The sequence below is a fragment of the Anas acuta genome, chromosome W (genome assembly GCF_963932015.1).
Source record: "Anas acuta chromosome W, bAnaAcu1.1, whole genome shotgun sequence".
Lineage (NCBI taxonomy): Eukaryota > Metazoa > Chordata > Aves > Anseriformes > Anatidae > Anas > Anas acuta.
Window position 1 is genome coordinate 26,230,617 of NC_089016.1, and position 25,983 is coordinate 26,256,599.

The 25,983-nt window shown below is 42.8% G+C and overlaps 1 protein-coding gene and 1 long non-coding RNA gene across 5 annotated transcripts in view; one reads left to right on the forward strand and one right to left on the reverse strand.

Annotated features, from left to right (window-relative positions):
* The window catches only part of LOC137846720 (ubiquitin-conjugating enzyme E2 R2-like), a 104,588-nt gene that overhangs the window by 43,588 nt on the left and 35,017 nt on the right, over nt 1–25,983 (forward strand). The window lies entirely within an intron of this gene.
* LOC137846735 (uncharacterized) lies at nt 11,595–16,698 on the reverse strand. The gene is made up of 2 exons (XR_011090616.1): nt 13,550–16,698; nt 11,595–13,026 (listed from the first exon to the last, which is right to left on the reverse strand). It is a non-coding gene; the product is annotated as an uncharacterized lncRNA (long non-coding RNA).

A 25,983-nucleotide genomic window follows, 5' to 3' on the forward strand; every position in this document is an offset into this window, starting at 1 on the left:
ATTTTGTGGTTATGTGTCTTTGTGAATGCTAACACTTGTGTGAACCTTAAAACAAATGCAAGTGATGTTACTTTCCTATGTTTAAGGAAAGGGTGTGTGAGAAACACTCTGTAGCCAATAACATAGACTCAGGTGAGGATCTCAGTGAAGTAGCAATTTTATTCGAGATTGCAATGACATGTGTCCCACAAGCAGGAGCATACCTACTAGTCACATAGTACAGTTTATATACTTCTCGATAATTGGGACCCTCCCCTGTTTTCCCACTGACTGGGTAATCCAGGTTCACAACCTGTCTGATGCTTCACAGGCAATACATGGCCTTCAGTTGTCGGCCTGTTAAATTTCAGATTTCTTTTGACTTTTTATTGCTCGAAGTGGTAATGTTTCTTCACTTATCTGACTTGACACTGTGATTTTCACCTAATTGTCCTAAGGAATCTGGTTGTCTGCATTTTACAAGGTCGCCTGCTAAGCTTTCTTATCATTGTAAGCATATCTCAATACCACATTTCTTACCTTTAAACAATGAAACTCTGTGCAAAACCAACATTTTTATTCCCACAGGTGGAGCTGGTACTTAGGGACGTGGTTTAGTGGGTGACATTGGTGGTAGGGGGATGGTTGGAGCAGATGATCTTGGACGTCTTTTCCAACCTTACTGATTCTATGATTGTAGTTGTTTGGTGCATGGGGAAGAGGTGACTTACTACATGCCATTTTGTTGAACCACTTTGTCCTTTAAAGTCTGAGAGTTGTTGAGTTCAAGATGTTTGGCATAATTAAAAAAAAAAAAAAGTATTTTGAGGTTTTGATTAGTGGTGTAAACTTGGAGGTACTGGGGGATGTGCTGTATTGCATTAGAGCTAGCAGTGCTGGGTTTGAACCAGTACAATGCACGGATGGAGAATAATTGTAAGGATCAGCTATGCGGCAGTTCTTAGGGGCAGAGTAATGCTTGGTTGGGCTGTTTGTGTGCCTGACACAGAATGAGAGCGGTGGCGTGGCTGGGATCCCTGGCACTTGATCCTTCTCTGCAGCGTATACAAGTGTATTTTGCACTAGTCACCTGAAATCCTGTCTTGGTGTACCCTATGGGTATTGCTGGGGCTGTTCCTGGGAGATGCATCATCTTTATTTCACAGGGCTGTTTGGGGCAGGAAGGATGAAGACTGCTGATCTGTGAAATGCTATGCCTTTTGGTACAGGAAGAGGGGATCTCAGATCTCATCCTCAGCTTCCCAGGCTTCCTTAAGTGCCAGCCAAGATTACTGCTGTTGCTGCCTCTGATGAAAACTGTTTTGCTTGGCTCAAAATGTTTTTCCTTAGAGGCCACAAAAATTGGGACAAAGTGGGGTAGGAGAGGTTCCAGAAAGTGGAGCAGTGGTTATCGTCAGTAATGCTGAGTTGTTAAGAAAGGGTGCAAGGGTGATTGTGTGTTTTTTCTAATGGTGAAAAGTACTTGGAATCAGTTCCTGCAACTGTCCCCCATGCTCTACTGCTGTTATAGTGCAGGTATTTCTACCACTTGTTCCTTGAAACTCTTTGCAGTATGGCAGTGCATAGTCAGAGATGGTTTTGTGAGCTGACTGTGTTCAGTGATTGCCCTTGCATGGCTAGATACTGCTTAAATTAAAACCATATGTATAGCATAAAGGCTTTTCCTAGTCCAAAATTTCCAGCACATGACTGCTCCTGTACAGAAGCACAACTGAGGAAGACAAGGAATAAAGCAGCTGTAGGAAAGCTGTTTGCAACTGTTGGTGACTTTGCAGGGTTCTCCCATCCCAGTAAATAGCGTGCTGATCTGACTCTGCCAAGACATACAGAGCTGTAAATGCATGCTGTTGCATGCTTGCTCCACAGTAGCATCTTGGTTATTCTGATTTATTTTTTTTCAGGAAAAGATTTCATACAGGAACATAATTGTAACTACTTGAAACTATAGCTTTGCAGACTACATAAGGGAAAGGAATTGTATTTGACTTCCAGTCAATTTGCAGTGTAATTCTCATCCAGAGATCTAACACAGCAGCAGGGTTTATTATATTTATAATTTAAATAATATATGATGATGCTTAGCTTTCTATATATTATTTATTAGGCAGGGAATGCCTTGAGGGCTATACTTTCTGTTTTAGTATATCCAGGTCTTCCAAAGCGAGCCCTGTCAAGTGGCAATTGCTGCAAGTGGGCTTTCAGTTGGTCTGCATGCAGCTGTGTAATTTCTGGTACTATTTGAAAAATAATTCAACTTCAGTTCCGTTAATTATTTTTTTTGAGAAATTTTAGTTTGCATATCAAGCACAGTCATGAAATAGAGATCTATAGCTTCTTGTGAAACAAATCTTTCAGCTGCTGAAAGACAAACCTTTCTGAAGTACTTTAACAGTACCCAGCTTGTAGCTGCCATTGCGAAGTGCTGAAACAGCATTAACCTTTTCGACATCTGAACCTTTTAGCAGAAGCTGGCTGCTTTGCTCAGTGACTGATGCCAGCTGATGCTGCACGTCCTCCAGTTCTTTAAGGGCCCTTACTGGAAACTACATGGCATGTGGGTGGATGCAAGCAGATCTCCAAATTATTTTGGACTTGGCTTCTTGTGCTAGGCTGAAGAAAACATTGTCAGTATTGGTGATTAACAAAAAGCGTAATATTTCCAAGCTTTCTGAGGGAGTGAAACTAGCTCTCTGCTTTTTGCTATACAGCACATCAGTATGCCTTCGTACTTGGGCTGCAGGAGTTATGGGGAGCTGGAGGTCGGCCTCTTCTGGCAGATAACTAGCAATAGGACAAGAGGGAATGGCCTTGAGTAGCACCAGGGGAGGTTCAGGCTGGAAACTAGGAGATCTTTCTTCTCAGAAAGAGTGGTCAGGCATTGCAACGGGTTGCCCAGGGGAGTGGTGGAGTCACCGTCCCTGGGGGTGTTTAAGGAAAGGTTGGACGTGGTGCTTAGGGACATGGTTTAGTGGGTGACATTGGAGGTAGGAGGATGGCTGGAGCAGATGATCTTGGAGGGCTTTTCCAACCTTACTGATTCTGTGATTTGAGAAGCTGTGTAGCTGCTGAGATCTGTTTGCAGGCTTGCCAAATGGAGTGCAAACAGGAGAGGTTGCAGTTGATCCTGTCAACAAAGTGCATGCTCTGGAAAAGTTGTCTTCTAAAGCAGCGTTGAACTGAGAATGTTCACATATGGAACATACTGCCCTAAAGTCGGTGTAAAATTGCTCAAAGGATTTGTTTCTGTGGTGCAGATTTTAAATATCCTTATGTTCTGTGTGCATAGACACAATTTAATTAAAAATAGTAGTTGGTCTGTCTGTGGGACTGGATAAATCAGGTATGAACACTGCTCCATGCTCTAGGAAGCTTTTGGAATTCTTTATTCAGTTTTGTGTTGGGTCTATGTGGGATGGAGTCACCTTTCCCTGCAGCAGCCCACACAGTGCTGTGCTCTGCACTCGTAGCTGGAACAGCACTGATATCGCTCCAGTGTTGTGTCTATTGCTGCATAGTGCTGGCACAGCATCAGGACTCCTTCCAAGCCCCCAAGAGCCAGCAGGCTGGGTGTGGGCAAGTGATGAGGAGGGGACATTGCCGGGGCAGCTGACCTAAACCAACCAAAGGGATATTCCATAACACCTGATGTCACACTCAGCAATAAAAAGGGGGGCTCTCGTGGGGGAGGGGGCTGTTCCTCCTGAACAACCACTACGTGTTTTGAGGCCCTGCTTCCCAGGACATGGCCAAACATCGCTCGTTGATGGGAAGTAGAGAATAATTTTTTCCCTTCTCTCTGTGCTTCCACGCAGCCTTATTGTTTCTTTTGTTTATTTTTCTCCCCATTCCCTTTCCCTTTAGTTAAACCATTCTCATCTCAAACCTCAAGTTCTCTGTGCTGTATTTTCTCCCTCTTCCTCTTTGAGGAGAGGGGGGAGTGAGAGAGCGGTTGTGGTGGAGTTTGTCTGCCCACCCGAGTAAAACCACCACAAGTTTGTATACCAAATGCTATCTGCAGTCTGAGGAGGACAAGAATTATTGAATCAAGGCAATGTAAAATCAGTAGACAGAGCACCATTTAAATCAACTTACTCGGCATAAAGTGTTTTTGTGGCTTGCAGATGCTGATTGCTGGTAATCCAACTAGAAGCAATGCATTGATAGGCCAGCACAACTGTCAACAAGCTTGTTGGCACTTGGCCTTGTTGAACTTTATCATAGAGTTGACCTCAGCCCATCCGTCCAGCCTATCCAGATCCTCCTGCAGAACCTTCCTACCCTCGAGCAGATCGACACATGCACCTAACTTGGTGTCATCTGCAAACTTACTGAGGGTGCACTTGATCCCCTCATCCAGATCATCAATAAAGATATTAAAGAGGACTGGCTCCAGTACTGAGCCCGGATGTAGGCATCTCAGCTCAAGTGTCACGTAGCTGAGGTGCTGGCTCGGATCAAACAACTGAACAACATTGGGCTTAAGTTTTCAAAAATTCATCTTGTAAGCTGGGGAAGCATATCATTGTGGGTTCATGGCTAGCATATAAATAAGGGTGAATTTTCTGTTCTCTGTCACTTCTTGGTTTTGACATCCCCAGTTTATTCCATGTACAAACCAGCAAGTCCTGTGCTCAAGTCTCAGGCTTTGTAGATGTGCAGGTATAACTCTTCTCTGAATGAAGAGGTGTTAAAAATTCCCAAATAGGCCATGTAGATGTCACAGCTTTTGAGTGTGACAGTGTGCTGGAGCACTCTGCTGGAGGTATCAAGGGGCAGTGGGCGCATTTGTGGAGTAAGCTGCGACGGTCTCTATAGTTGCAGGTACTTGTGTGTGCTTAATCAATGACAGAGTGTCTAGAGGAATCTTTGCAGGAAAGCAGTATGACTCATTCCTGGGGAGGCTTCAAAATAGGAAGGTGCTGCATGACTGCTGTCACACAGGGGGAATGCTGGGTTTTATCATCTGTCCTGGCATTCAGTTAGTGTCCTTAAACTTCAAAACCTTAAAGGAAGGGTGAACCTGAAAAAGAAGCCTTGAAGAATTCACCAGAAGGCTCTAAATAGAAAGCAATATTTCACAATAGAGAGCTTGCTCTGTCTTTTAAGTTTCTTAAAATATTTTCTTCAGGCATCAGCTATTCCTACAACTGTCCATAGCCATAGTTGTAGCATCGCTTGCAAGAGCTCTCTTCCTGTGAATCTACCTCTGCCATTTAATCTTGTTGCTCAACTTTGTGAGAAACACTCTGTAGCCAATAACGTAGGCTCAGGCGAGGATCTCAGTGAAGTATCATTTTTATTTGTGATTTCAGTTGTGGGCATCCCACAAGCAGGAGAGCGCCTACTAGTTCCATAACACAGTTTATATACTTTTTGATGACAGAACCCTCCCCTGTTTCCACACTGAGTGAGTAATCCAGGTTCACAATCTATCTGATGCTTCACAGACAATGCATGGCCTTCAGTTGCTGGCCTGTTAAATTTCAAATTTCTTTTGACTGTAGATAGCTGTAGAGAATGCAGATGGGAACCCTGATATTGCTATCATGGAAGGGAAAAGCAAAGAGAGACTTAGAGTCCTCATTTCTCCAGGCAGTCTTTTCTAGGTACAATGCAATCATACATCACATCCCCTGGGAATCCTTGGTCCACCCCCATGGGAAGGGCACTATCTGGGCAATCGGTCATCCCGAGGCACAAGCATTGCAATTGCTATGGTCGAGACTCTGGACAGAGTATTTGACCCATTCTATCCAGGCATTCACATCCCCATACCCTGTTTCAATCTCAAATGTTTGAACTTCCGCATTTCAAAGAGGGCCTCCTGTTTTCTCTCCTGTTTTCTCCTCGAGTTTCTCCTTCTCTGATGGCAATAGAGGATCGTTTCCATACAGCTATTCTCAATCTGGCTGTTGGGTCTCTCCCAGTTATTTGCTCTCTCTGCTCGATTGTCGTTGGGCATTTAAATCTCCCCAAGCTAACGCCTCACAAGCATCAAACATGACAGACATAACCCTCTGTCACAGTCACCTATATTTTGAGGGGGTATCCTGTCTTTGCTGTTATCTGGTCATGCCTTTTCCAAGTTGCCAATTGACCAAGGCCTTCTCTAAGGCCTACAAATACTTAGAAACAAAATTAACAGTTGAATTTTCCCTGTCATTATTTTAAACCTGTAGGTTTCCAAATAATTATCAATACAAAGAATAAGATATATGTACTACTAGAACAAAAACCCCTTGGGAGCACTTCGATTTGCTATAGGTCTGTCCTTTCTCTCAATCACAAGTCACACTCGTTAGTTACCTGTGAAAATAAAAGGTTAGTTTACAGTTGTAAGCTTTTATCCCACTCAGAGTCCACTATGAGATTTTTCTCTTTGATTTCAACTTCCAACAAGTCCGTCTTCTGTAAGAACAGCTTCCCAGGTACTAGGGTCAACGGATGCCTTCACTCGAGTATAGTGAGTCCAACCTTTTTCCTCGGTTCCTATGGCTGTTTCAGTGGTTAGTAATGGTCCTTCCCTTTCAGGCCGGAGTTGATTCTTTACAGGTCTGAATCAGGACCCAATTTCCTGGGTGATGGTGGTGAATGGGGAATTCCAAAGGTGGGGTTTGAGCCAACAGCCCACGGGTCCTGAGAGATGACAAAGAAGAGGACAACCCCAGAATAGAGTTGTTAAGAAAACTCTCTCTTGTTTTGAATTGTGGTATCTCATCCCTTCTGCCCTGATAGGGCAATCCGAACAGCATCTCATATGATGAAATTCCTATATCCTTTATCCTATATCCTTTCTTGGTGCTGTTTGAACCTATAGGAGTAAGCATTTCACCCAAGGAAGTTGGGTTTCTAACGCTAATTTAGTTAATTGCTTCTTTAATGTCTGGTTCATTCACTCCACCTTCCCAGAAGAGGAGAGGTGCCAGAGGGTGTGAAAATCCCACTCAATCTCTGAGGCCTGCATTAACCCTTACAGTACTTCTGAAGTGAAATAACTTCCTTGATCTGAATCAATGTTTTCAACTATACCCTATCTAGGGACTATTTGCTCCAGTGATACCTTAGCCACCATGTTTGCAGTGGCAGATACCAAGGGGAAAGCTTACACCCATCCAGTCACGTGGTCAATTAGGACAAACAAGTACTTAAGTCTGATTAAGGAGGTATTGGGGAGGCATTGGGGAGGCAAGGACAATCCCCAGACATGGACTGTATATCTCGAAACAAGACACTGGAACTCATGATAAGGAAGCGGCAGTCGGACAGAGAAACAAATGTAAGGACTATAAATCTCAAAACTGGACATTGGAATTCATTATAAAGATACAACAAACGGAAGAATTAGCAACAACCAGCTCTCGCAATTAAGAAACGTGCCAATTCAGCAGATTCCTGACCAAAGGTGAAAAGTACACTGTGAGGAAGACTCGGGGTCTTCCTCCCAAAGACCCCTGCCCACAATTCTTGGGAGGCTCTACGCAGGCGCAAGGTGCCAAAAGGCTAATTAGCATGAGAAGCGAGGGAAGGCGGGGATAGGTAATGCATATGTATAGGCGCTTGTAGAATATTGATAGATTGATTGTATAAATTCAAGACTGCTTTCCGCTTTGGGTATGCACGATAGGTGGAGAGATCCCCCGTGCATCCAGCGCTGCAAGAAAGAATATACCACTTCAAGGAATTTCGGCTTCGATCTTTGAATCAAGTCTCCCTACTTCAGGTAACCCAGTAAAGTCTACCTGTATCCTTTGGAGAAGTCAAATCCCTGGCTCCCGTCCCCCTCTAGGTGGGTTACGGATGACCTTTTTATTTACCTTTTGACATGGTACATCCTCTGCATATTTGCTTCACTGAAGTGTATATTCCTACACAGACATAATTTCTTAGCACAACATCACACATTGCTTGCACCTCCCGATGACTCTTGATGTAAAACAATTAATATTTGCCTCATTGGTGCTTTATTCAGCATTTCTCTCCCATCAGGGAGTATCGATTTTCCTTCAGACTTTGTGGCTCCTGATTCCTTAAAAAAATCTCTTAAAACTTTTTAGTTCTTTCTTAGTTTTTAGCAATTCCCTGAATCCTCTCTGGTTTTATTCTTTGTTTTCCCTCAGACATTAGATGCCTTAAATACCTGACTTCTCTTTCTCCATATTGTAATTTATTTTCCAATACTCCCAAACCCTGCTTTCCCAGAAAGTTGAATAGCTTGTTAATGGCTTCCTTCACAACTGTTTTCTCCTGTCCTGACAATAAAAGATCATCCACATATTTGTAACAGTAATACCTCCTCGGGAGGCTGGAATTGCTCCAAAATTTCTTCTAGAACTTTCCCAAATAAATTGGTGGCCCTGTAAACCGCTGAGGTAAAACTGTCCATCTGCATTGCTGCTTCTGCCCCCTTTTCAGGGTCTTTCCAGTCAGAGGTGAATATATCTTTGTTCTCAGGGCCTGAGAGCACCCCATTAATAACACTGTTATTCCAGTCTAACAATTTACTAGTTGAATGCCCAATTTCATCATCAAATCCCTTCCCAACAAGTTAGTCCCTGACTCGGGTACAAACAATTATTGCCCAGTGATCATTTTATCCCCTAGTCTCAGCTTGGTATCCCCCAAAATTGGCACTGTTATCCCAGCCCCTTCTACCCCCATCACTTTTTAGGGTTTCATTAGTTAATTTAACCCTTGATACTTTACAGGCCAGTAATGACCTAGCTGCCCGAGTGTATTGGGTTTGATGGCAAGGTTCGGCGGGGGGGGGGGGAGGCCACTGTAGTGGCAGCCCCCACGAGAAGAATCCAGAAGCCTCCCCGTGGCAGATAAGGGACAATTTCATCCAAAATTTCTTCTAGAACTTGCCCAAATAAATTGGTGGCCCTGTAAACCCCTGAGGTAAAACTCTCCACGAGGGGAGCGTCCTGAGACGAACGAAGCGCATGACAGATGGAAAGGAAGTGCTGTTTTATCCAAGTTTTGATTGGTGGTGCCCAGTATATCGGCCTGGCGGTGTATCTTGTGATCCTATTTTTGCTCTTAAATGCTTTGAGTGTGACAAGAAAGGTGGGAGCATTATCGAAGTAACTAACAGTTGAGAAATTTTGGTATATTTGCTGTGGTGTTTGGTCAGTTTCCCAAGTATTGGGGGGAGGGGGCTGACTGATTATCAAAGCGGTAGAACGGAGAGAGTCGTTTCTTTGGTGGTTTGGGCTTGATCCCTGGGAATTTGGTAAGAAGGGGGAGAGCAAATTTATTTAGGCGTCAATACCTTTTTAAACCCCCCTATTGGTGGATACACAGGAGTGATTCCTTGTTTTGTATGGGCTTACTAACAAATGCATGGGAAAAATTGGCATTCGGCTTGAAATTCGGTCCTGCTGAAATGTAAATTTTGTGGAAAAGGTGGTAATGTTTGTCTGGAAGACAGAAGACTGAGTGTTTCAGGTGTTTTCCTGAAGTTCCGTGGATTTATGATTGGAAGGGGGCTCATTAATAACATTAAATAGTAAAGTTTGTATGTGGGAAGAAACGTGTAATCCCAGAGAATTGGGACATTGGGGAAGAAGATTAGGAAAAGATAGTAAAAACCTGCAGTAAAAAGGTTTGCGTGGAAACTGAAACAAAGGATAGTAACTAGTAAGGAATAGTAATAAATACATAAATAAATAAATAAAAAAGGAGTTGGAAATCAAGGAAATGAGTAATACCCAAAACAAAGACGTTTTAAAGAAAGCCTCCTTGGGTGCATATTGGCACATTCGAAGGATATTGTTAGAACTGGGGGCACAGAAAGCAAGAGGACTTTCAAGTATTGCAGTCACCGGTGGCCGCTACGTAAGCTAAATGGCCACTTTACAGATCAATCGAGCCTTCCAAGAATGTGGGCAGGGGTCTTTGGGACGTGGGCAGGGGTCTCTGGGAGGAAGACCCTGAGTCTTCCTCACAGTGTACTTTTCACCTTTGGTCAGGAATCTGCTGAATTGGCACGTTTCTTAATTGCGAGAGCTGGTTGTTGCCAATTCTTCCGTTTGTTGTATCTTTATAATGAATTCCAATGTCCAGTTTTGAGATTTATAGTCCTTACGTTTGTTTCTCTGTCCGTCTGCCGCTTCCTTATCATGAGTTCCAGTGTCTTGTTTCGAGATATACAGTCCATGTCTGGGGATTGTCCTTGCCTCCCCAATGCCTCCCCAATACCTCCTTAATCAATCCCCCCTTTTCTTTTCCCATGCAAATTCTTTTGCATCAGATACTTTCATTATTTACAGTAACACAACAAAGCAGGCATCTAAACAACATGCACACAAATATTCCTAACACTACTAATGTTATAGAGCAATGAACACTTGTTTCAAACATTGGAAATTGGGCAACCAGGAGGTTAACTTATTCCTTATTTCACTAAAACTCCATGAAAGATCATCTTTACTGATCTCATGTAGGACCCTTGTCTGCTTCCATATTTCTTCCAGGTCGGTAGAGATCCTTGCACTCTGATCTACATACACACAACAACTTGTGTTTATTACTGTACAGACTCCCCCTTGAGCGGCCAGTAACAAGTCTAGGGCCATCCGATTTTGTAATACTACCTGTGATAAACTAGATTTCTCTTCTTGTTGAGCCTTTATAGCATCCAGAGTTTTGTTTTCTAACTTCTCTATAATTGCAGAAATATTAACTATTGCCTTTTCCAATTCACTCACTCCTAACCATGGGATAAACCATCGAACAAAACTATGAAAAGCGGTGTGTCTCTCTATCAATGGATTGTTAATTTTTCGTCTAATTCTCCGGATATGATTTCTCAAATAACCTCGAGGCGCTACATCATGTATGGTCAAATTGGGGACTACTGCTCCAAGAGTGCAAGTTCCCTTCCAATTCTCGGGCAAGACCTTCCGGGCTGTATCATTGCATAGCCAATACCACCCTTTTCCTTCTGGAACCGGCCAGCTGGTTGAATTTGCCCAGCCGCTAGTCGTACTAATATCAATTGCTCGATTACAAGATGTCTGATTTCCCACATAAGTAGTATCCGTATTTATACAATCCTGTTTTCCCATACCCCTAGGTGGGTTACACCTTTGTACACATACATAGTAAGATTCCAACGGCACAAAGCTACTCACTTCTAGTTCCAAAACTTCTTCATATTTTCGACCCCAAGATGTGTTTTCCCACAAATTAGTCCAAGGTAAGTTTGCAGGCAAGGGAATCCTGATTAACGATACACCCTTATTCCCATGCTGTGGCAGATGGGTGCATACCCAACAGTTTGTCTTATTAATTACTTGAGAAATTGTTTGTATCAGGGACAGGTGTAAGTTCTCATCCCAAACTGCCCACCCCGAATCTGAGAACCACACCCCTGCAATCATTAGGATCTGGAAAACCATAATTTTGTTGGTCCAATTGGAGTGGTGGTCCATATCCTCGCCAGGGCCTTCTTCACCCTTGAATCGTGGATCCAAGCTGCTTGCTCCTTAATCTTAATGGCGGTGTGTGTTGTCAGTAATACCTGGTATGGTCCCGTCCACTTTCCTTCCGTTTTTCCTCTAGGGGTTGTCCTGAAAAAGTTTTTATATATATATAATCCCTGAGCTTAAAAGGGTGGATTGGTTGATCCAACCGTCTAGCCCAGGTCCTGAGAACAAATTTATGTACTTTATTTAATTATTTCTGAAGTTCAGTTATATATGCATATAAATATTCTAATCCTAACTGCGTTCGATCCTCCCCACTAAATAGAAATGGATACGGCCTTCCATATAAGATTTCAAAGGGACTCAAATTCCCTTTTATTCTAGGTTTAACTCAAATTCTAAGTAATGAGAATATCTTTAGAATCTTACTTATCTGTTGTACCACTTGCACACAAAAATGTGAAACTCTATCAGAAGACATTGCTACTAGAATCCCAAAGCATGGTATTATTTCATTTAACAAGACTTTAACCACTTCTTCTTGCTTTGTTTGTTCGACAGGGAAAGGCTTCAGGCCTTCCTGAAATCATGTCAGTCAGAACCAGTAAATCACAATACCCCCCTTTTCTAGGGAGTTCTGAAAAATCAATTTGCCACAGTTGCCCCGAATAATTTCCTTTACTGATTATTCCAAATTTTATTCTATTCCTGGTATTGGGGTTATTGTGTAAGCAAATGCTACATTGTTGAGTTACTTGTTTTATTGTTGTATATAAATTTTGTTCCACTAATGTCTGACTCAGGCTCTTATGCAATGTGTCAGCTCCCCGATGTGTTTTATTGTGTTCTGTAAGAACTATGGGCCATATCAAATTAGAGGGTATTATTACACAGTTATCTTTTAAATATACTCATCTATCTGGTTTCATTTTACCTTTCAAATCTTCAATTAATTTTAAGTCTTCTTTTGTATAATTTGGCTTTTTGGTTCATATATATAGTTTGGATTTTACCGTCTGGTATTAAAGACAATGCCTTCACCTCAGTTATTTCAGCTGCCTGTTTAGCCTCCTGATCTGCCAATCGATTTCCAATTTCAAAATCAGAGTTTCCCTTTTGGTGTCCTTGACAATGCATGATAGCTACCTTTTCTGATTGTTTTACAGCCTGTAACAATTTTAAAATTTCTTCAGCATGTTTTCTTTTTGTTTTCCCTGAGCAGTCAGCAATCCACGTTCTTTCCATATCGCTCCATGAGCATGTACCACGCCGAATGCATATTTAGAGTCTGTCCAAATACTTATTTTCCTTCCTGCTGCTAGTTCCAGTGCTCACGTAAGAGCAATTATCTCTGCTTTCTGGGCGGATGTCCCAGGGGGTAATGGTTTAGACTCGATTACCTGTTGAGTAGTTGTAACAGCATATCCTGCCTTACGTTGTCCTCGTTTTACAAAGCTGCTCCCATCAGTATACCAAGATTCGTCAGCATCTTCTAAAGGTTCTTCCTTAAGATCGGGTCGACTAGAATACACAGTCTCCATTGTTTCTATACAATCATGAGTTATAGGTTCATCCAGAGTTCCGCTAAGGAAAGAAGCTGGATTTGCGACGTTAGTGACCACAATTTCCACATCATCTTGTTCTACTAATATTGCTTGATATTTTAAAAATCTTTGTGGTGAAAGCCAATGGTTTCCTTTTTGTTCCAAAACTGTTGAGACCGTATGGGAGACTAACACTGTCATTTTCTGTCCCATTGTAAACTTCCGAGCTTCTTGTATATTGATAACAACAGCTGCAACAGCTCGAAGGCATCCGGGCCATTCTTTACTTACTTCATCTAATTGTTTAGAGAAGTAAGCTACTGCTCGTTTATAGGGACCCAGTCTTTGTGCTAGTACTCCCAAAACTATCCCTTGTCTCTCATGAGAAAACAACCAAAAGGGTTTCGAGAGATCCGGTAATCCCAAAGCTGGAACTTGCATCAATTCTTGTTTAAGTTTTTTTAAAGGCGTTTCGTGCTTCTCCAGTCCAGACTAACTTTGACTGATTACTCTTTATCAATTCATATAGAGGCTTTACCATTAGTCCATAATTATAAATCCAAAGGCGACACCAACCTGTCATTCCTAGAAAGGTTCGTAGCTCCTTTACCGTTTGAGGTTCTGGAGTCCGGCAAATGACTTCCTTACGTTCAGTTCCTAGTTCTCGCTGACCTCCCGAAATTCCAAATCCCAAGTAGGTCACGTGTTGTTGAACCAGCTGGACTTTCTGTTGAGAGACTCGATATCCATTTAAACCCAGAAAATTAAGGAGACTTACAGTCCATTGAATACAACTCTCTTTAGTCTTGGTAGCTATTAAGAGATCATCTACATATTGTAACAAAGCCCCTTCAGTGTCCGGAGGTATCCATGTTTCAAGTTCCTTTGCTAATTGGTTTCCAAAAATAGTGGGGCTATTCTTGAATCCTTGTGGTAGCACTGTCCACGTTAACTGTGTCTTTCTGCCTGAGTCAGGGTTTTCCCATTCAAAGGCAAATAGGTTTTGGCTTTCAGTGGCTAAAGGTAGGCAGAAGAAGGCATCTTTTAAATCCAGTACTGTAAACCAGACTCGACTATTCCTTAATTTAGTCAGCAAAGTATAAGGGTTTGCCACTACTGGATGCATATCCTCGGTGATCTTATTTATGGCCCTCAGATCCTGAACTAGCCTATATCTTTTTCCATCTGCCTTTTTAATTGGCAATATGGGTGTATTGTATTCTGATTCGCATTCAATCAATAATCCATACTGTATAAATCTATCAATTATCTCTTTAATTCCTTTCCTATCTTCTATCCTCAAAGGATATTGCTTAACCTTAACAGGTTTTTCTCCTGGCTTTAATTTAATAATTATTGGGGTCACATTTTTAGCTCTTCCAGTGGCCCAACTTCAGTGGCCCAAACTCCTGGACATATTGATCTGTGATCTCTAAAGGTATTTCACTTTTAGGGTCAGTTTGTATTAGTGCCAAGCTTAACACATTTATTAGTTGTTCTTCTCCTATTCTTAATTTCATTTTCCCTTTTTCAACGACAATTTCTGCTCCTAATTGCTCTAATAAATCTCTACCTAAGAGTGCCCATGAGGAGTTAGGCGTATATAAAAATCTGTGTATGCCCCATTGTTTCCCTAACTTGTACTTCAAAGGTTCACAAAAATAAGCCTTTTCGATTACACCTTGTCCTGGTTTCAGTTAGAATAGAGTTAATTTTTTTCCTAGTAGCTGGTAGAATGCTACGTTTTGGCTTAGGATGAGAAGAGTGTTGATAACACCCTGATGTTTTAATTGTTGCAGAGCAGTACTTATTCCAAGCCAAGGACATCTCAGCTTCTTGCTCTGTCCTGCCAACAGGCAGGCTGGGGTGCAGTAAGAGCTGGGAAGGGACAGACCCAGGACAGGTGACCCAAACTAGCCAAAGGGGTATTCCATACCATCTGACGTCATGCTAAACAATATATAGGGGTGGCTAGCCGGGGGAGGGGGCCGGACTGCTCGGGGTTAGGCTAGGCATTGGTCAGCGGGTGGTGAGCAATTGCATTGTGCATCACTTGTTTGTACACATTATTAGTAGTGGTACTATTATCATCATTGTTTTATTACTATTATTATTATTATTATTTTGTCTTATGAAACTGTCTTTATCTCAACTCACGGGCTTCACTTTCCATTTCTCTCCCCCGTCCCAGAGAGGGAGGGGGAGGGTGAGCGAACGGCTGCGTGGTGTTTAGCTGCCAGCCGGGTTAAACCACAACACACCTTTTACCCTAACATAATAAATCTGTGATGGCATTAATGCTTCATTTAGAACTGAATACGTTGCCCCATATCAATAAGAAATTTCACTTCCATTCCTCCCCTAGCTTCATTATAATCAGTGGAGGATCCGCTAGGGTAGATTCCCCAGGTCCCCGTTATTCCTGTTGAAATCAGGGACCAATGATTACCCTAGAAAAAGGCTAGTCAATTTGTCCTCCGAAGCCAGGTCCAAACCGTTTTGTTTTATTTATTTATTTATTTATTTTCATTACATTTCAGAGTTGGTCCAAAAATTCCATAGGGGTTTCTTTTAGACCTTGTTGGAAGCATATTCTCAATTCCCAATTCATCTAGATTTTAGTATTTACTTAGCCGTTCATAATTTTAGGGATGATTAGGGTCTCAGTGGGGTCGGTCAGGGGAATGCAGTTGTCCACAGTTCCCTGAGCGGTCCCATCGGTAATCTGAGCTCGCACATGAACTCAGGTTGTTTTAAGAGTTAACTGTTTTTCTGTTTCCATAACAACTCTCTCTCGGACCCATCATGATCCATTTGCCCCAAAGGGCTAACACCCATGATTTTAAGATCTCTGCCTAGAGCAGAGGCAGAACTATTAACATTCCTACATCCTCTTTCCCTGCTCATTCAACTTCAAACACCTTTAACACTTTCAACTACCCTTTTAACACTTCCTTTATCTTTCTCCAGCCTGTACTTCTCTAATGCCAACATCAAAGGCTCAGTCAGGGGCCAACTTAATTCCGTACCTTTTCCCACCAAGATGCTGAAACAACATCAGTATACAACATTTCATCCTATTCTCCTTCTCAAAACCAACATTAACTGTAGCAAAACATTAGAGTTTAAAGTTCCATTTAGGGGCCACTTTTCTCCACATTCCAGCTTATAAAGCGGCCACCATTGATTACAAAATTTTATCAATGTTTTCCTGTTCACACTTCCACCGGCAGATCCTCCAATATCCTTCCAGTGACTCAAAACACATCCTAACGCACTTTTCTTAGGAATTTCACTGCTTACTCGCCCCCCCATTTTCCAGTTTACACTTTCAGAATACACGTGTTACTTACAAAAGCGTATCACAAAAACGTATCACTCACAAAATTACAGGCACGCCATATCTTTCAGTAGCGATGTCACAAAGCTACTATTACCAGCAATATTGCTAAAATCACAATAACAATAGTCAGAGTCAAATTCCACATGCGATAAGTCAGAAAACCGAACTGTGTAACACCATAACGATATCTTTCTTATAACAATGCCACGAACCTACTATTACCACCAGAAAAATAGCCAAAATCGCAGTAACAATAACCAGAGTTAAATACCATACTCCATGAGTCAGAAAACCGAAATAGACAACACAATTCCAGATGGACCTTAAAGCAAGCTCTTTCCTTAAGGTCCCCAAATATACTTATGGTGCTTACCACAAAGTATATACCAAACACTGCCTCGCAGAAGATCACCTTCTGACTTACAGACAGTTCCAGATCCAGATGGACCTCAAGGTCCCCAGATATACTTGTGGTACTAACCACAAAGTATATACCAAACACTGTCCTGCAGAAGTCACCTTCCGACTTACTGGACAGTCCCAGATGACCGGTCTACCAGAAAACCAAACCAGAATAAAGAATATACTCACTTACAATGATGGGGTCCTTGTCTGCCTCCGCAGTGATCCGGTGAGTCGAGGAGTCCCTCCGGGAAATCCCGGGGGTACCCTAGGGAGTCCTGTCCCCAGCGGGTCCTGCGGACCGGCAGAGAGGTAGTCCCATCTGGGGTGCCAGATTGATTCAAAGATCGAAGCTGAAATTCCTTTAAGTGGTATATTCTTTATTGCAGCGCTGGATGCACGGGGGATCTCTCCACCTATCGTGCATACCCAAAGCAGAAAGCTGTTTTGAATTTATACAATCAATCTATCAATATTCTACAAGCACCTATACATATGCATTACCTATCCCCGCCTTCCCCCGCTTCTCATGCTAATTAGCCTTTTGGCACCTTGCGCCTGCGTAGAGCCTTCCAAGAATGTGGGCAGGGGTCTTTGGGACGTGGGCAGGGGTCTCTGGGAGGAAGACCCTGAGTCTTCCTCACAGTGTACTTTTCACCTTTGGTCAGGAATCTGCTGAATTGGCACGTTTCTTAATTGCGAGAGCTGGTTGTTGCCAATTCTTCCGTTTGTTGTATCTTTATAATGAATTCCAATGTCCAGTTTTGAGATTTATAGTCCTTACGTTTGTTTCTCTGTCCGTCTGCCGCTTCCTTATCATGAGTTCCAGTGTCTTGTTTCGAGATATACAGTCCATGTCTGGGGATTGTCCTTGCCTCCCCAATGCCTCCCCAATACCTTCTTAATCAGTGTTCTGCAGAAGATGAGGACTGCACATGAGCTGGTTTCTCTTCAGTAACCATTTCCCTAGGCCCATGCTGCAACTGTGAGGTCTGCATGGTGCCGAGCAGGAAGCACTCAAGACGTGGTTCAGACAACAGTAGTACTTCAGAGCCACCAGAACAGCTGAATACCTTGTCCCTGTGACTGCAGCAGCAGCACTTTGTGAGCACAGCACCCACTTTTGTTCAGTGTAAGAGCTAAAGGGGGTCCTCTGCCTGCTGTAAGGCAGTTGTTACACGTAGGCTTGCGGGAGCTGGTACTGCGGTGGTTTCTGGCCAGCATGTGCTTTGGGCTGGGAGCAGGACTGCTTCTTGGAGTGAGTAGCAGCAGCTTTCTGCCGTGAGGTCTCAGTGAGCTGCCAAGTTTTGGTATTGATGTAAGGTGGGTGTCTGCTTTGAAATCATGAAATGAATTAAATATGATTCCAGCCGAATAGCAGGCCGAAGCTCAAATCAAGATGCATACACTTTAATGTTTTGGGACTTATTTTTTTTTAAATGAAGAAACAAAACCCACAATCTGAGGGTTCATCTCATTAATTCTCATCCCTTGCTGTGCTGTTTGCTGGAAGCCCAAGTCATTGCTGCTAATGAGTTAAGCCACACTGATTGTTATGCAGTGAGTTCCAAGTCACTAAAAACATGAGGCAGGGGTGAAAAGAGGTAGAGAATGGCACAAAACTGAATGCTTCTTGAATTTGACTCCTCACTAATAAAAAAGAGACACTGTTACCTTAAAAACAATAGCCTGGAAGCGAGGTTGGGTATATGTATCAGCTAATGCACTTATTTTAGCTTAAACTTAAACTTGATCTGCTTGAAGCAGCCTATTATAATAGAGGTGATAGGCACATCATTATGCAGTAATGTGAAACTACCCTTTTGTTTCTCAGATGCAGGCTTCCCACTGGTGAATGCCTCCTGACATGGCTCTAGTTTCTGCAGGGAGCTGGGAGGCGCTGGGCAGGGGGCAGTTTACAGGGGTGCATCAAACCTTGCTGGCTCAGACGAGATTGCAGACACTTGGCAGGCAATGCATCATACAGTTACATTTATACAGGCTTATAAATCTAAATTAATACAACCCTGACCATGTCTCCTCTCTAGGAGATGGTGGTGCTGTACTTAGTGCTCTGGGTTGGAAGTAGGGTTGGAAGTAGCAGAGCCCAGCAGACATGCTTGCCTGCTGCTGAGTAAGTGCTAGTTGCCTCTGCCTGGACTTGCTGCCTGGGACCAGCTCCCAACAGGAGGGTTCACAGCTGGCAGTGCAGCACCTGAAAGGCAAGAGTCATGGCTGTGTGAGTGCTTAGCTGGCTTCTGTGTGGCAGCCAGCATAGGTAAGTTTCTTGGAGGACTGCATTTCCTAGGTTCAGTTGTTACAAACCTGTCTTGTTTAAATAAAAGCTGGTGTGCCAGCTTGAGAAGCCTCTTGAAGAACTGCCTGCCTGCTGTGATGAGAAATGTGAAGTTGTGTAACACTGCAGCTCTGTGCTTTGGTTTACACTTGCAATGCTATAAATATTCCGTTCCCCTTGCTGCTTATTGTTATATATGGAGTGGTAATTTGTGTCGAGAAAAAGGCTGATATTAATAAAGAAGGGGGAGATTTGAGAGTGTGGCCATGGGGGTTGGAAAACCCCATGATTGAGATAACATCAGACTTTTAACGATGAGGCCATCAGGAATGTAAAAGAGTTTAGAGGGAACAAAGAAGGGTGATTCAGGAGATGCCATGCAGTCTCAGGGTTTCTTGTTCTCCAGCTGTTAAGGCATGGAAGTTTCTGGGTGTTTGCTGTTGTTGTTACATTCAAAGTTGTTTGACCAATGAAAAGTTGCTTTGAAAAGAACTGCTGTGGAGAGAAGGGTATAAGAGGGGAGCCTGCCCTCAAAATAAAAAAAAAGACAACACGATGAAGTTATGTCATCAATAAAGAAGCAGGACAAAGAAGTGAAGAGGAACAGGCTGGGAGAATGGAGGCCAGGACAGGAACAGGCACTTTGATTGCCTCGTGAAGATAGGTTCGGCCAAACTCAGCAAACTGCTCAGAGAAGCTCGTACAGAAAGTCGCTGGAAATGGGCACACCGGAGCTGGAGAGAAGCTCGAGCTGAGAGAAGAGGACCCGCACACACAACTGCCCCTCGCTGATAAGCAGTTGTGCATTACGGGAAATCTGATTAAGGAGGTATTGGGGAGGCATTGGGGAGGCAAGGACAATCCCCAGACATGGACTGTATATCTCGAAACAAGACACTGGAACTCATGATAAGGAAGCGGCAGACGGACAGAGAAACAAACGTAAGGACTATAAATCTCAAAACTGGACATTGGAATTCATTATAAAGATACAACAAATGGAAGAATTGGCAACAACCAGCTCTCGTCCCTGCCCACGTCCCAAAGACCCCTGCCCACAATTCTTGGGAGGCTCTACGCAGGCGCAAGGTGCCAAAAGGCTAATTAGCATGAGAAGCGAGGGAAGGCGGGGATAGGTAATGCATATGTATAGGCGCTTGTAGAATATTGATAGATTGATTGTATAAATTCAAAACAGCTTTCTGCTTTGGGTATGCACGATAGGTGGAGAGATCCACCGTGCATCCAGCGCTGCAATAAAGAATATACCACTTAAAGGAATTTCGGCTTCGATCTTTGAATCAATCTGGCACCCCAGATGGGACTACCTCTCTGCCGGTCCGCAGGACCCGCTGGGGACAGGACTCCCTAGGGTACCCCCGGGATTTCCCGGAGGGACTCCTCGACTCACCGGATCACTGCGGAGGCAGACAAGGACCCCATCATTGTAAGTGAGTATATTCTTTATTCTGGTTTGGTTTTCTGGTAGACTGGTCATCTGGGACTGTCCAGTAAGTCGGAAGGTGATCTTCTGCAGGACAGTGTTTGGTATATACTTTGTGGTTAGTACCACAAGTATATCTGGGGACCTTGAGGTCCATCTGGATCTGGAACTGTCTGTAAGTCAGAAGGTGATCTTCTGCAAGGCAGTATTTGGTATATACTTTGTGGTTAGCACCATAAGTATATTTGGGGACCTTAAGGAAAGAGCTCGCTTTAAGGTCCATCTGGAATTGTGTTGTTTATTTCGGTTTTCTGACTCATGGAGTATGGTATTTAACTCTGGTTATTGTTACTGTGATTTTGGCTATTTTTCTGGTGGTAATAGTAGGTTCGTGGCATTGTTATAAGAAAGATATCGTTACGGTGTTACACAGTTCGGTTTTCTGACTTATCGCATGTGGAATTTGACTCTGACTATTGTTATTGTGATTTTAGCAATATTGCTGGTAATAGTAGCTTTGTGACATCGCTACTGAAAGATATGGCGTGCCTGTAATTTTGTGAGTGATACGTTTTTGTGATACGCTTTTGTAAGTAACACGTGTATTCTGAAAGTGTAAACTGGAAAATGGGGGGGCGAGTAAGCAGTGAAATTCCTAAGAAAAGTACGCTGGGTTGTATTTTGAGTCATTGGAAGGATATAGGGGGGGCTCTGGGTGGAAGTGAAAATAAGAAAACCTTGATAAAATTTTGTAATCAATGGTGGCCGCTTTATAAGCTGGAATGTGGAGAAAAGTGGCCCCTAAATGGAACTTTAAACTCTAATGTTTTGCTACAGTTAATGTTGGTTTTGAGAAGGAGAACAGGATGAAATGTTGTATACTGATGTTGTTTCAGCATCTTGGTGGGAAAAGGTACGGAATTAAGTTGGCCCCTGACTGAGCCTTTGATGTTGGCATTAGAGAAGTACAGGCTGGAGAAAGATAAAGGAAGTGTTAAAAGTGTTGTTGAAAGTGTTAAAGGTGTTTGAAGTTGAATGAGCAGGGAAAGAGGATGTAGGAATGTTAATAGTTCTGCCTCTGCTCTAGGCAGAGATCTTAAAATCATGGGTGTTAGCCCTTTGGGGCAAATGGATCATGATGGGTCCGAGAGAGAGTTGTTATGGAAACAGAAAAACAGTTAACTCTTAAAACAACCTGAGTTCATGTGCGAGCTCAGATTACCGATGGGACCGCTCAGGGAACTGTGGACAACTGCATTCCCCTGACCGACCCCACTGAGACCCTAATCATCCCTAAAATTATGAACGGCTAAGTAAATACTAAAATCTGGATGAATTGGGAATTGAGAATATGCTTCCAACAAGGTCTAAAAGAAACCCCATCCGAATTTCTTGAAAGGCTGAGGGCAGCAATGCAGAAGTTTACCACTATAGACCCTTCCTCTTAGGGGGGTAGACTTCAATTAGTATCTCTATTTTTGGGTCAATCGGCAGAAGATATTAGACGAAAACTTCAGAAAATGAAAGAACCAGACGTAAGGGATTTGGAAAGATTAGTAGAAGAAGCCTGGAGAGTGTTTAGAAATCGTGAGGGGAATGAAAGGCAAAAGTTAGGTGAGACGATTGCAGCAGCCACTGTGGCAGCCCTGCGAAAGCAGGAAGAATCTTTTCGAGGCAGGAGAAGGGGGGGGAAGGTAATTCGACTCCCCTTGCGGGCTGAACAGTGTGCCTATTGTAAAGAGATAGGACACTGGAAAAGGGAATGCCCGAAGCGGCAAGAGGAAAATAAGCTATTAATGGCTACAGAACAATGAAGGAGACCGGGGGACTCTACCCTAGCAGATCCACTGGTTAAAATTAAGCTAGGGAAATTGGGTCGGGAAGTAGAATTTTTAGTAGATACAGGAGCTACATATTCAGTGTTAAATCAGAAGTTGATGCCAGAAGATAAAGATTTTGTGACAGTGGTGGGGGCAACGGGTAGGCACGAAAAAGCTTTCTTTTTAAAGCCATTAGAATATGAATTGGGGAAGCAAATGGGAATACATAGGTTTTTGTATTTGCCGGGATCTCCTAGATCTTTATTGGGACGGGATTTATTAGAGCAATTAGAAGCTGAAATTGTTTTCGAAAAGGGAAGGGTAGAGTTAAGAGTAAAAGAAGACCGACTTATAAGTGCACTAAGTTTGGTATTGATCCAAACTGATTCTTTTAATGAAACCCTTCCGGAAATCCAGGATCAGGTTTATCCAGGGGTGTGGGAATCTGATGTCCCTGGGAAAGCAAAGAATGCTGCACCAATAATGGTAAAATTAAAACCAGGAGAGAAGCCAGTAAAGGTTAAGCAGTACCCCCTTAGAATAGAAGATAGAAGAGGAATAAAAGATACAATAGATAAGTTTTTGAAATATGGGTTACTGGTCGAGTGTGAATCAGAATATAATACTCCCATCTTACCAATTAAGAAACCGGATGGGAAGAGTTATAGGTTAGTACAGGACTTGAGAGCAATAAACAGGATCACTGAAGACATACACCCTGTGGTAGCAAACCCTTATACGCTATTGACCAAGTTAAGGGACAAGTTGGTCTGGTTTACCGTACTGAATTTAAAGGATGCCTTCTTTTGTTTAACCTTGGCCCCAGAAAGCCGAAACCTCTTTGCCTTTGAATGGGAAAATCCTGACTCAGGACGAAAAGTCCAGTTGACATGGACAGTGCTTCCTCAGGGGTTTAAAAATAGCCCTACGATTTTTGGTAATCAACTTGCAAAGGAACTTGAATCCTGGGAAGCCCCCAATTCTGCAGGGATCCTGCTGCAATATGTTGATGATCTCTTGATTGCTACCGAAGACAGGGGAAGCTGCATACAGTGGACGGTGAGCCTCCTTAATTTCCTAGGAATGAATGGATACCGGGTTTCACAACAGAAGGCACAATTGGTTCAAACCCACGTGACGTACCTAGGATTTGAGATCTCAGGAGGACAACGTGAATTGGGGACGGAACGCAAGGAAGCAATCTGTCGTACCCCAGAACCACAGACTGTTAAAGAATTACGAACTTTCCTAGGAATGACAGGTTGGTGCAGATTATGGATCAACAATTATGGATTAATTGTAAGGCCTTTGTATGATTTAATTAAAGATAACTGCATAAGACTAATATGGACAGGAGAAGCCTGAGCAGCCTTTAAGAAGCTTAAGATGGAGTTGATGCGAGCCCCAGCTCTTGGTTTACCAGATTTGTCTAAACCCTTTTGGTTATACTCCTATGAAAGACAGGGTATGGCCTTAGGGGTACTAGCACAAAAGTTGGGACCTTACAAAAGGGCAGTGGCTTATTTCTCTAAACAATTGGATGAAGTAAGTAAAGGATGGCCAGGCTGCCTGCGAGCAGTGGCAGCCGTAATTATGAATATACAAGAAGCCCGGAAATTTACAATGGGGCAGAAGATAACAGTGTTTGTCTCACACACTGTGTCAGCAGTTTTAGAACAAAAGGGGGCTCATTGGTTATCTCCTCAGAGATTTTTGAAATATCAAGCAATATTGGTAGAACAGGACGATGTGGAAATTGTGATAACTAATATTGTGAATCCAGCCTCTTTTCTTAGCGATGCTCCAGCGGAACCTGTGATTCACGATTGCTTAGAAACTATGGAGACTGTGTATTCCAGCCGACCAGACCTTAAGGAGGAGCCCATGGAAGATGCAGAAGAAACTTGGTTCACGGATGGGAGCAGTTTTGTTACACAAGGACAACGTAAAGCTGGATATGCTATAACAACTACTCAGCAGGTAATTGAGTCTAAGCCTTTACCCTCTGGAACATCAGCTCAAAAGGCGGAGATAGTTGCTCTCACGAGAGCATTGGAACTGGCAGCTGGAAAAAGGGTAAATATTTGGACAGATTCTAAATATGCATTCGGCGTGGTACATGCTCATGGAGCAATTTGGAAAGAACGTGGATTACTGACTGCTCAGGGAAAACAGATAAAACATGCTGAAGAAATTTTAAAATTGTTAGAGGCTGTAAAACAACCAGAAAAAGTGGCTATTATGCATTGCCGAGGGCATCAAAGAGGATCCACCGACTTCGAGATTGGGAACAGATTGGCTGATAAAGAGGCAAGAAGGGCGGCGGAAAGAGGTCAAGTGGAAGTGCTTGCTTTAATACCAGACGGTAAAATTCAGACATTAGAGAAAGGACAGGCTCCTAAATATTCAAAAGAAGATTTAAAGTTGATCGAGGATCTAAAAGGGAAGCTGAATGTTGATGGGTGGGCTCATTTGAAGGACAACAGGGTTGTTATGCCCTCTAATTTGGTGTGGCCTATGGTTTTGGGGGAACACAACAAAACCCACTGGGGAGCCGATGCCCTGTATAAACTATTAAATCGAGTCTTGGTAGCAAGAAATCTGTATACCACAATAAGGCAGGTAACCCAACAATGTGACACCTGTATGCGTCATAATCCCAATACAGGAAATAGGGTGACATTTGGTGTCATTGGTAAAGGGAACTATCCTGGTCAGCATTGGCAAATTGATTTCTCGGAACTACCAAGAAAAGGGGGGTATCGGTACCTATTGGTTTTAACAGATACCTTCTCGGGATGGCCCGAGGTCTTCCCTTGCAGAACTAATAAGGCTAAGGAGGTAATTAAGGCATTATTGAATGAAATAATACCCCGATTCGGGATCCCAGCAACCATTTCCTCAGATAGAGGCTCGCATTTTGGTGCAAAGATTGTTCAGCGAATAAGCCAGGCTTTAGGGATAGATTGGCATCTTCACACTCCTTATAGACCACAGGCAAGTGGACAGGTAGAAAAAATGAACCATTTAATTAAACAACAAATAGCTAAAATCGGACAAGAGGCTAATTTGTCATGGCCTCAATCCCTCCCTTTAGCATTACTCAGAATTAGAGTTAAACCTAGAGTAAAAGAGAATTTGAGCCCCTTTGAAATTTTATATGGAAGGCCATATCAATTTCTATTTAGTGGGGAGGATCTAACGCAGCTGGGATCAGAATATTTATATACTTATATAACTGAACTTCAAAAACAATTAAATAAAGTACATAAATTTGTGTTAGGGACCAGAGCTAGAGGGTTGGATCAACCAATCCACCCCTTTAAGCCTGGGGACTATGTATATATAAAGACTTTTTCAGGACAACCCCTAGAGGAAAAATGGAATGGACCGTATCAAGTGTTGCTGACAACTCACACTGCTATCAAGATTAAGGAGCAAGCAGCTTGGATCCACAATTCAAGGGTGAAGAAGGCCCTGGCGAGGATATGGACCACCACTCCAATTGGACCAACAAAATTATGGTTTTCCAGATCCTAATGATTGCAGGGGTGTGGTTCTCAGATTCGGGGTGGGCAGTTTGGGATGAGAACTTACACCTGTCCCTGATACAAACAATTTCTCAAGTAATTAATAAGACAAACTGTTGGGTATGCACCCATCTGCCACAGCATGGGAATAAGGGTGTATCGTTAATCAGGATTC